Source organism: Atheta coriaria, unplaced genomic scaffold, assembly GCF_025399875.1.
Source record: "Atheta coriaria isolate IRGN ID8LTWV9N9 unplaced genomic scaffold, Caltech_Dcor_3.1 hic_scaffold_8_pilon, whole genome shotgun sequence".
In the NCBI taxonomy this organism is placed as follows: domain Eukaryota; kingdom Metazoa; phylum Arthropoda; class Insecta; order Coleoptera; family Staphylinidae; genus Dalotia; species Dalotia coriaria.
This window is the reverse complement of record NW_027045450.1, coordinates 4435259-4447978: the sequence shown is the minus strand read 5'-3', so window position 1 is coordinate 4447978 and position 12720 is coordinate 4435259.

The following is a 12720-nucleotide window of genomic DNA, read 5'->3' as shown; positions in this document are numbered from 1 at the left end:
AATCTTTTTTTTCGGAAATTTTGAAATTATAATTTGAAAAAAACGCTGCGATTACTTAAATTTACAATATTTTTATCAGTATATGTGTGAATATTGCTAAAAATAATTGTATCGATAATTAAAACGTTAAATTATTAAATTCTTAATTCCCTAAACTCTAAAATCCTAACCTCATGAATTTTAGCTTGATTTAACTGATGAGCTGCATTTTGGCTGCAATGTCACCTCGGATCTCTTCCTCAACCGCTCATCTCTACTCCACTCCAACACAACAAGAATGTCCTCACCACGTCTTCCTGCTCTCCGCTCCGCCGTCCACCGCGGTTCTGTTGTGTTCGAAACAGCGCAGCAAATACGGTAAGCGGGTAAGCGGATTATCCTCGTCCGACTTTGACTTCGTGGGCTCACCGAGCGAGCATAAGCCTGCTGTGCTTCTACCTGCGCACCACCACACCAACACCAGCGGCATCATCGAAATCAACCTGTCGTTTCGGGCTGCGTCCATCAAATATTAATGGCCGCGCGGTCCGAAATTCGAAAGAACCGGTGAGCGCCGGCCGCACGACGATAATGCGTTGCGAAGTCGGCAAAAACGCGACTGCTGGATCTTATAAGACCTAGAAATGGACGCGGAGCATAAAAAGAGAATAGCAAGAGGGCTGGAGGGTTGTTTTATTGCGGATAGGTAGAGTTTGGAGGAGATTTGGATCGCTTTAGAATTTATTAGACTTTTTAAGGCATAATTCAACTTCTGTTGTAGGACACAAATTTTTGCAAAGTTGATTTACCCCTGTATTTATCCATAGATTTTTTTGAAATAAAAAGCAGATTAAAGTCAGTTAAATTCTCTATAAGATGTACTTTAAATAATGTATTTCAATTGGTCGTAACGTGTGTTATAATAAATTAAAATTAAGCAAACAAAAATAACGCCAAGTTTTGAAAAACATTAGAAAATTGTTAATAACTTAATCATTTATTGACCGATCTTAATAATTTTATTTCTACAGTGTAGAGAATTAAATTGCCTATTAACATACGTCTGAAATTCTAATATTCGCTAACTACTTTTTCTGTTATTCGAGTTTAAATTTTGACTTAACTTTTTTTTCTTTTTTAAAAATTATGTTTTGTTTTGTTTCGCCGACTTAACGGAATTTTTTGCCGTAATAAAATATCGTTTGGGATGAATTTCGGGCAGGTAGATTTCGGCTCAGCACTCAGGTAAATCCCGACTACTATCTGAGATCCGATCGGTGCGTGCGCGCTGATCTCCGGCCTCGTTTCGGGACTAAAGTCACAAAAGTAAAGCGCAGCGCGCCCTCGCAATAAACCACTAGGGCCATATCACAGTCCGAGAAGCACACAAAAGTCAAACCCGACGTTGAATTCCAGCTAAGATGTAATAAATTTTCATAAAATTGCTATTAATAACGTGGTGTAGCGTCTAGGAACGATTTGTGGCGCTAGAAACGACATTTGGCTGATTTTTCAAAATTTTAGCCTCAAATTTCACCAACTTAGAAATGACTTAAAGATTTGAGATTTGGTATAGTGGTAAAGTAACATTTAAAGAAAATTTAAAAAAATATTTGATGTAAATAACACAAATATTTTGTTCATAAATTAAATAATTCTCTAAAATATTCTAAATTTATTAAATTTATCTAAATCTTTCTCAAAATTAATTCCATAATTAATATTTACATAAAATCAATTTCTTGCCTTTTCATTCTTAAACGGATAAGATACAGTTATCCGATTACCATAGGTCTTCAAAATCTTTCCTCAATTTGCTTAAAACCTCCACAACATAAAATTTACAATAAGGGTCGTTCCCAAATCGTAAAACGACCGTGTTAAGGGCTGTTGAGAAAAGGGACGGTCAATTGAGCACGAATGGTCGATGGTGTGTAATTCTCGCAAAGCTGGTAAATATTCCGTCGTAAATTTTATTAGATTTGCGTGTTTTCTCCTTTGAACTGAGATTTTCGGTCTTTAAAGCTAATTCTAATCATTTAACGGATATATTGGGAGGTTATCTTGTGGGTACAAAGTTATTAAGTTGTAAATGGCCAAGGATTTCCTAAAATTTTGGATAATTATCATGAAAAACGGAAGTTTACGGCGTGAAAGTTTAAATATTTACAAAAGGTATAAAAATTTATTGGAAATAAAACGCAATTACATTTTTTTGCTTAATTTTTGACAGTTAACAGTTACTATAAGTCTTAAAATAGAGTAAAATAAAAAGACAATTAAATTATCTACACTCTGATGTAAACATATTTTTTCTGTGATAATTCATACGAAACTTCCAGCTTGTCAAAGTTGGACAAACACTTTTTTTGCATTTCACAAATCGTTTGCGTTTTGTTTACGATCGAAATGCATTAATTCGCTGGCAAATAATTGCACCCCGTTAATTGCGATGCGTCGTCAATGCTGTTGTAAATTACCCGACGCGTATAAACAGCCTCGATCGATTTATTATCGAGTCGTTTTCGCGGCGTGTCGCATTAAAAACGGCGCGCGGTTTTTTCCGTTTTTCTGCATTTCTCCTGTAATTTATTATTTATCGCGCGATTCGATCGTTTTACTTTGAACCTTGGCGATAATAACCCATCCGGCGAGATGACAAAATTCTAATTATCGTGTTTGGCGTAGAAATAAACGCGCGGCGGTAATTTTCGCAGAATTATTACCTTCGGTGTGAGATGCGATGGATTCGCGCACGAATTATTGCGACAATTATGGAAAAATTAAGCGCGCTGCACTGACGAGCCGGCGGTGACAATTAATTAGCAATCATGACGCGTCTAGCGCGATGCGGAATTTGCACCGTGTTAATTGTTGACATGCAGATGCGACAATTATATGTGTATTGAGGTAAAGGCAAAAGATGCAATTTGGTTTTAATTTATTAAAAACTCAATGAAGGAATATTTTTAAACTGCATTAATAGATAAATTAAAATTAGTTCAATTTTATTTTTTTATTAAAAATTTAATTTTTAATATTTTCTTGTTTCAATCGTAATGAAATCCTTTTACAAATTGATGGAGATAAAATATTTTCTTGAAAAACAAAATTTGTGTACACGGCATTTATTTTACGGATTAAAATCCACTTTTGTGTTTTAAGTGGTTCGACGATTAGTCCCAATCTCATTCTCCAATTTGGCTCGACGCGGCACAGGATCAATCGCGCGATCGCGGCTTATCGACTTAACGCAATCGCAAATCACGTCCGAATCGAAACACAATCTCGCAACGCATATTCCTCAATGCTCGTCTTATTTGAGACTAATCTGTGTGCACAAGTGGTGTTTTAATCTACGTTGCGCTGTTTTCGTGTGATGTTTGCGCGGTAATCGACTTTGATTACAGATTATCGATCATTTCAGTGAGAAATTTTATTATTTTCAATGCGGTGGATCAAAGCGTATTTACTGGGTAAAATTTGAGTGGATTTTTAGTTTGATTAAATTGAAAGTGAGTGAACTGTGATTAAAATTACGAGAAATGATCATGTGCTTCATTTCTTATAAAAATATGCTTTTAATGATTATTAGAAGTAAAATAATTGTTTTCTGTTATTGCAAATTTCATAATAGAAAATATAATTTTATTGTTTAATAGATTTTGTGAAAAAATATAAAAATATATGAATATGAATATGATTAAAATGAAAGTGAATTATTCGTCGTTTTTAATTCATTGCTGATTAAGTTATCGACGACTGCGCTAATAAATTGAGTTCCATGTCTTAATGCGTGGCTCTTCGGCCGGCGCCAGGCGTAAGTAGCAAGTAATATACTTAGCCTTTCTAATTGTTGCGAGCGCGGGCGGCGGAGGCGCTCTTTGTGCGCGCCCACCCCCGCCTCGGACATTATTATTGGAAGGCTAATGGATTTTCGCGACGCGCGAAAGGGTTGAAGCGCCTTGGCGGCAACTTGCAGCTCACTAGCGCGACTTACAAGTTTCACAAGCATACGGAATAAAGGGCTCAGATGAGGAGATTGAAGGGCGGCAAAATATTACTTGCAAAATAATAGAATAAAATTATTGTTGTGTTTTAGTTTCATTTCGGATATAATTTCTTAAATATTTTAACAAAATTTTACTTTATATTAATTTTATTAAAGTTTCTTGTTAATTCTTTTATTAATTTATTAATTTTTATTAAAAAAATATTTTATATTAAAACTGTTTTTAAAATGTTTTGTAACCAAAATTTTACAAAAATAAATTTCTGCTCTAAAAATCATAAAAACTACTATCATTAAGTTAATACTAAAATACTAATTAAACTTTCTGTATAGAAAATTTATTAAGCTTTCATTTGATGTATGTCCTATCCTTGTATCTTCAAAACTCCGAGACTTATGCACAAGTTTCTCTTGAAAATCAATAAATCGATGCGACATCTTCGCTACAAATTCACATCCACTTCGACCACATCTACTAAATCAAGTTTTAAATCTAAAGTTTCCGGCTCTTGAGAACCGCGGCTCATAATTCATGCGTACTTAACTTTCCAACTTCGTAAGAACTCCCGCTCGGCTTTTGCAACCCTTTTTCCCGCCGCCCCTGTGCCGCCCAAAGACGATCGGTTCACTCTACGTGAATTATAGCTTTTAAAATAGCGCGCAATTTAATTACGCATCGAATTGATTCTGACCATATTTACCAGATGCCTATTTACCCTTTGTTTACCCTCTTCGATTAATTATTGTGTTCTACCCTTTCAAGTTAAAGTTACATGTGTGTTGTTTGTGTTTGTGAGAAATGAATTTAAAATAATTAAAACCCCGGCGTTGATTTCAAAGTTTTTGCTTATGATGTCAACGAAGAGGGTAGGTGGCGGTGTTGAAGGTGGAGGATGCTGGGAGTTAAGTGGCAAAACGCCGTAACCCGGATGGCCAATTACGAGGGTTGCACGCTCGGTTATTCGGTACATTAAGTTTATTAGCGCGCTGCCACCCCCGCCAAACCCTTGCAGATGCCGCTGCTGTCCGACGGCCGCCTTCTCTATTAAACGATTGTTCTATTAGATTACGTTTGATTAGATTATTTACGTTTCATGAACATTCTATCGGATCATTAGATGTGTTAAAAGAGTAAAAAGTATAAAAATTTCGCTGAGATTAAAATTGTTAAAAATCATATTAATTTTAAATTATTTAAACAAAATTATATATTTTTAAATCAGGAATTTAATAAACTATACAATAAAAATTAGAGAAATATGTTAAAAGTAATAGTTAAAAAGATATTTAAAATTTTGTTAAAAAAATCATAAAATTAAAATGAAATATGCTAAAAATGTTTCAAAAATCAATAAAAAATATAAATAATATAAAATCTTCTCAAATTTTTGATAAATCTTAAAGAAAACATTACTAAATTTAAAATTTATTAATTTTATTATAAAAACTCTTTTAAATTCAATTTTTAACAATTTTTTTTCTAACGTGTAAAATCAAAATAAAGTTTTTTGCATTTATCAATGTTTTACAACATTTTGATACACTTTAACGGCATATAACAGTTGTACATCCACCCCTCGACACTTCAGTTATTACCAGGGTAGATTTTCTCAGTGATTTGTGTAGTTTCTCCCAATGTTATTGCCGCCAGCACAATAAATTCCGGCGGATTCCTCGAAAATTCGCACGAATCGCTCGAGTTGCCTCGAATTTCCACGCGCCGCGAGCATAATATAAGCATAATGTGAGCTTACGTGCACAATTGATAACCGAGCACACAGCTGAGCATATCATAACCAAACATAACCAAGAATACCCACATTGAACAAATTCCGGTCCAAATATACATGCGTATAACTTGTAATAATAGACAGCATGTAAGTAGTCATAACCTGAAATAACCGAAGCAAATCGAACATAACCTCATATATGATGATTTGTACGCGGTGCTGAAGCATATTGGAAACGATTTCGAGCGAATAAATGTGTGAATGCTAAACGAAGGAGCGTACTGAGATGCGGGGGTTGGAGGCTTTATTTTACGAGCGGTTCGTGGGAATACAACTATAATTCGGGATGGATGGAATGCGCATGGACGCGGGGGAACAATTGAAGAAGCGTTTGTAAGGAAAATACGAGATGTAATTCAATTATACGTCGATGGGAATGCATTTAAATGTTTTGTTTAAAATTTTGAATATATTTGAGATATTTTTCTTTTTAACTCAATGTAAATACATTTATAAAATATATAAAACTTTAAATTAGCTAAATAAATAATTTCTCTTCTTAATATTTAACTTTTTTTGAAATAATTTGAAATTAATTAATAAAAAACATTTTTTTTTTAGTTTTGCTTTAATTTACAATCTTGTACAAATATCTCTAAAGCATTCTGAAAGCATTCGGTATCGATTCATCGTCTTGAGGGGCGTTGGGGTGGTGCTTTCCTAGGGACGGCGGCATCGCGGCGTCTTTACGCTTTGTCAGTTTATTACAGAAGATGCGGTCGCGTCACGAGCTCGACGCTGGAAAAATGCGAAAACGACGCGACGTAAAAACTTCAAAGCGTCCTAAATAATCACTGATAAACTTTGCTAATGATTTGCTCGCGCCCACCCACTCGAATGCACACGGCCGCAGTAACGGATTTTTTAGTCCTCATCATCTCCTTAACATTTTTATACAGCGTTACAAAAATTTAATTTTTAAACATAAATATTAATCTAAATTACGTAAATCATCATCAAAATAATAAAAATTAACAAAAGCATAGATTTAAATAATTTTATTTTAAATTTTATGGTTTTAAAATATCATTTATTTTTAATATTATGGTTAATAATGATTATTTTTTAAATTTATAAATATTATTTAATTCTTGCAACACTTGGTATATATTTATATTTCCTGACAACGTAAATATTTTCTGTTTCATTTTCAACGTTTTCCATTCGTGCGTACTTTTTATTCCTTCCGCTTCGTTTGCGCCGAGAGTTTAAATTTGTGGAAGTGGAGGCGCCGGGCGAGCTCGCAGATTTCTTTCTCGCGATTGAAATAAAACGCGCGCATACAAAAAAAGAAGCAGCAGCAGCGGCAAAGCGAATTTATGCACAGTGTGGGTTTTTCTTCGACTTTACTTTGCGCGCGCCCGGGTCGAATCGAATGCTTTTGATAAAACTAATTGCGATCATTCACGGGCATTCAACGTGCATAAGCTCACGAATCGCAACTTCACCACACCACAACCCCTCGAGTTCAATCTGTCGGGGAGTAAGTATCATCATCATCACATTGCAATACTGATACCCAGAAGATATATAAAGCTATGTGGTTTGTATGAGGGTGAGCCAGGTGAAAATTTATTCGATGGGGTGTTATTCATTGATACTTAATGTTTGAATTCATAAAAAAATTGAAACGTGTTTTATTGATAAGAATCTTAATCTTCAAACGAGGGAATAATTAGTGCGACGGCCAAGGATTAATCTTTTGAAAGAAATTGAATTTAATTATAGTCTTGTGATGAATTTTACGTTACCAACTTAACAAAGTAAATAAAAAAAGTTTTTGTGGAATCAAAAAAAAATTATTTGAAGAATTAAATTGGTATTTACCATGATGACTAATTTTATTAAAAATACTTGACTTACTAAAATCTACTCCAAATTGACTATACAAAAACACAAGATTTTCCCTAACATCTAAAATATTTCATACACAACTTTTATCCATGTGATAAAGTCATTTGATGCATGAAAAGTACAATATTTCATGTCGATAGCGCTGACGATAAATCACGTATGCAAATGTCTCGGCAACACTACCCGCAAGATGATCTCTATTCTGTGGCAAATAAACTGGCCATATATATTCGATATCTACGCATATCGCCCTCGCCATGACCGCCCGCCGCTGATTTAGTAGTAAAATCGTGACACTTAAGATTTTCCCAACCTGCATCCGACATTTGTTCGAAATATTACTCTAAGCTTACAATAGGTATGGAGTTAATAATATATAATATCAAAAATGCGCTATGCGTAATTTTCGAGCGTATGCAAATCTATTTCCGTTGCGCCTGCCACTTTGGGCGTCAAAGGTAAAACAGACACATAATATAAGCATCGATCGGATCTCGGCTAATACGCCTTTGTCTCGACCGGGGTCTTCCGGGTCCACATTAGACGTTAATGGTTGCAAAGTAAGGCAAACGCGCGCGCGCTTCTCCTCCAAAGGGGTTGGCTGCCGCCGTCGTCGCAACTATCGTATTAAGGAGATGCGCGCCCGTTCGCGAGCAGCAATTAAATAATCCCTTCAAAGCGAGTCGGGAATACGTTCGGTGCGTCCTCGGGGGAATCGAGCTACCTACAAGAGTACAAGAGCGAGGAGTCAATACGCAGCGCTGGGAACTAAGGATACGCTGAGATGTAGTTCGAATGTGGGGTAGAAGGGTAGATGATGGAAAGGAGGCGATTTACATGCATCTTTGTGTTATTACCAGCGAGTGCATCAAAAGCGTCTTGAATAATGTGCACTTAGAATCTTTTAGTTTAGAATAAGATTTTTTAGTAACTATGTTATATAGTTTCCAATATGCTTATATTTAGAGAAGATTTCTTTGTAAAAGTACTCATTTGTTTATAGAATCAATAATATCAATAAATTTTTTGGAACATTTTCAATTTTGTTTTATTTTTTTAAATGTTGCAATAGTATTTCAGTATCAAGTGTCTAAACCAAAGTATTTATCAACATGTGATGGAAAACGCCCTGTATGTCCTAAAATAATGCACTTTCTTTAAGTTTCTTGATCTTATTTTATAGTGTAAAAAATCCTCTATAAGGTGCATACCTTTTTAATCCTTCAAACCCATTTGAAGTGCCGTGAAATTTCCTTGAAATTATAGCAATTTTATGAACTTTTGCAAACAGTCCGTGGAAAACACCCTGTATCACCTGAATTAATTTACTTCTTCCAAGTTTCACGGCGTCATACTAGAATTCAAGAGGCTCTTTTTATAAGCCATTCTATTTTAACTTATTCAACCTTTTGGAAGTATCTGAAAATACCCTTCAAACCTTGGCAATTTTATACACATTTGAAAACATGGTGTGGAAAACACTTTGTATCTCCTGAACTAATATATCTTCTTTAAGTTTCATGGCGCCATATTTTAGCTCAAGAAACTCTTTATACGATGCATTTTACGGTAATCTCTTGGACTCTTTGAAACTGCCTTAAAATGCCCCTCAACCCTTAGCAATTTTATAAAAACATGGAAACATTTGGTGGAAAACTCTCTGTATCTCCTGAACTAATATACTTTCTTTAGGTTTTTTGACGCTATGTTATAGTACTAGATACCCTTTTTACGATTCATTTTATTTTAACCTCATAGACCCTTTGAAAGTGCCCTAAAGTGACCTTCAAACCTTGGCTATTTAAAAAAAAATTATAAACATACGATGGAAAACGCCCTGTATCTCCTAAACTAATATATTTTCTCTAAGTTTCTCAGCGCTATTTTATAGTGCAAGAGATGCTCTTTACGACACATTCAATTTCAATCCCCTGGACCCTTCGAAAGTGCCCTAAATTGCTCTTCAAAAGTTGGCAATTTTATAAAAATTTGAAAACACGGTGTGGAAAACACCCTGTATCTCCTGAACTAATCTTCTATCTTCAAGTTTCTTAGCGTCATATCAGAGCTAGATACTACCTTTACACGATGCATATACTTTCAACCCTCTAACCCTTCCGGAACTACCCTAAAATACGGTTTAAAAATCGCCATTTTTGTCCAATAAATATTATTTTTTGGTCGAAAAACAGTGCCAAAATCGTATTTAAAATTACTTTCGGTCGAAGAACAAGGTTGAAATTATTTTTAAGAAATTATTTTTGGTTGAACAACAAGGACGAAATTATTTTTAAAATTATTTTCAGTCCAACAACAGGGCCGAAATTATTTTTAAAAATTATTTTCTGCCGAACAACAGGGCCGAAATTATTTAAAAAAAATATTTTCTGTTGAAAAACACCATCAAACTCTTTTCTTAAATTTTTTCCAACCAAATTGAAATGAAAAAGTTAAAGGAAAAATTTTGTCATAAAAAACGCAAAAGATTTTTCTTTTTTATGGTGAATCCAGTTTTTATTACAAATTGCAAATAAAGCCCAAACGGTTAATGCAAGCAAAAAAAGTTACTAAAATAAATGATATAGTATTTAATTATCTATCCGTAAACAAAATTTAACCAATCCAACTATTAATTTTGAATATAAAAAAGAGAAAACTTTTACCTTTTTTATGATGAAATCTTTTTTCACCAAATGCAGCTTCTGTAATAATTGGAATTTTTGAATTCAGTTTTCGGATGCTGAAAGTAAATTAAAAAAAATTAAATTATGAATCGAAAACCAATAAAATAATTATAGATTAACACCCTATTGGCATGTAAAAACCAATGTTGGTATTAATATTGCAAATAGGACCTAAACGGTAAATGTTTTATTCTGTTTTGAGATTCTACAAGCTAATTTAATTCTATATCGACTATTTAAGTAATTATTTGCTTAACATTATCTGCATAGGGCCTATTAATTATAATAACTCATGGAATTCCAACAAAAATCTGGAGGGAATTGTCTATGCCCACTTTCTGCGTTCCTAATATCACGAACTGATGAGCAGCTCAATTTTCGTATTTCCTCGACCAAATTTTGTTGAGAAATTCATCGGAATTCATACACAAAATCTTTTGAATATTAGGATCGCAGAATGTGCGAGTAGGCTGCAGAATTAATAATGAAACTTATTGTAACACCCAGTGGCGGAGTAATTTATTTACTCATAAACAGATGGCAGCGGTGTCAATATTTAAATAAATTTTGATACAATATTAAACTGAAAATTGATTTTAAATTAATAGTGGACATATTCGTTATATATAATTGTTAATTGGGTATTTTTAGGCAATTACTGTAGCATGGCTTATAACTGTGCATTCCTGCAATCGTGAAACACTTTAAAATCAATTTTTAATTTAATTATTTTTAATTATTATGAATAAATAAATTACGCCGCCACTGGGTGTTACAATAAGTTTCATTATTAATTCAGCAGCCTACTCGCGCATTCTGCGATCCTAATATTCAAAAGATTTTGTGTATGAATATCATCGGATTTTCAACAAAATTTTGTCGAGGAAATACGAAAATTGAGCTGCTCATTAGTTCGTGATATTAGGAACGCAGAAAGTGGGCATAGATAATTCCCGCCATATTATTGTTGGATTTCCATTAGTTTGTTATAATTAATAGGGCTTATATGGATAATGTTAGGAAAACAATTACTTAAATAGTGGATATAGAATTAAAGAATCCGAAAACAGAATATTAACATTGACCGCGTAGGCCCTATTTGCAATTTTAATACAAAAATTGGTTTTTACATGTCAATAGAGCCTTAATCTATAATTATTTTATTGGTTTCCGATTCACAATCCCACGAACAATAGGGTCAAGCTTTTTTCTTAAAATTTTTCAGGTTAAAGCCTCCACCAAGAAATAATTTAAATGAGTTAATGATAATTATCTCGGGAACTAAAAGGACTAGAAGAAAATAAACTTCATATTCTTGATCCTTAAAGAATTCTTAACAAGATGGTATCCTTATTGAAAAATAACCAAAATGGCACAAAAATTTTTTAAAGAAAAGATTTTGGTTATAAAAAAGGCAAAAGATTTCTCTTTTTTATGTCGATAGCAGTTTTCATTAAAATTTGCAAATAGAGCCTAAACGGCTCTAGCTAGCAAAAAAGTTACTAAAATAATAGATGTAAAATTAAATTATCCATAAAGAATCTGAAAACAAATTAAAAAAATCCAAGTTTTAATTGCTCTGTCACACACCCACACTCGCCATATGTCAACGAGCGAGTGCATGTGTGTATGTGTGTGTGCACGTTGCACGTTCTATTTCGGGGTCGAAACTAATGGTAAAATCGGTTTGTGTTATTCGGATCACAGAAAGTTGAGGAGGCTGAAAATTTTTGCGGGTATTTCGACAAAATTTGAATTGTTCTCGATCACTTTTTTTTCCTGGATCGGTGAATTTTGTGGTTTTTGGGATTTTCCGGGCGAATCCAACGTCGTAGGTCAACCATTCGCCCACCAAATTAAAGGTAAGGAAATTCTACATATTACGCATACATAATTTGTGGGATTAACCTTCGGGAAACCCACAAAAATGCCCTTTTTGTTTTTCGGGATGGGCTAATTTTGTGGTTTTTGGCATTCTCCGGGCGAACCCAACGTCGCACGTCAACCATTCGCCCACCAAATTAAAGGTAGGGATATTCTGCATGACATGCATATATAATTTGTGGGATTAACCCTCGGCAAACCCACAGAAATGCCCTTTTTGTTTTGTTTAGATAAGCTAATTTTGTGGTTTTTGGGATTTTCCGGGCGATTCCAACGTCGTACGTCAACCATTCGCCCACCAAATTAAAGGTAGGGAAATTATGCATGTCATGCATATATAATTTGTGGGATTAACCCTCGGAAAACACACAGAAATGCCCTTTTTGTTCTGTTTGGATAGGTTAATTTAGTGGTTTTTGGGATTTTCCGGGCAAACACAACGTCGTACGTCAACCATTCGCCCACCATATTAAAGATAGGGAAATTCTGCATATTATGAATACATAATTTCTGGGAT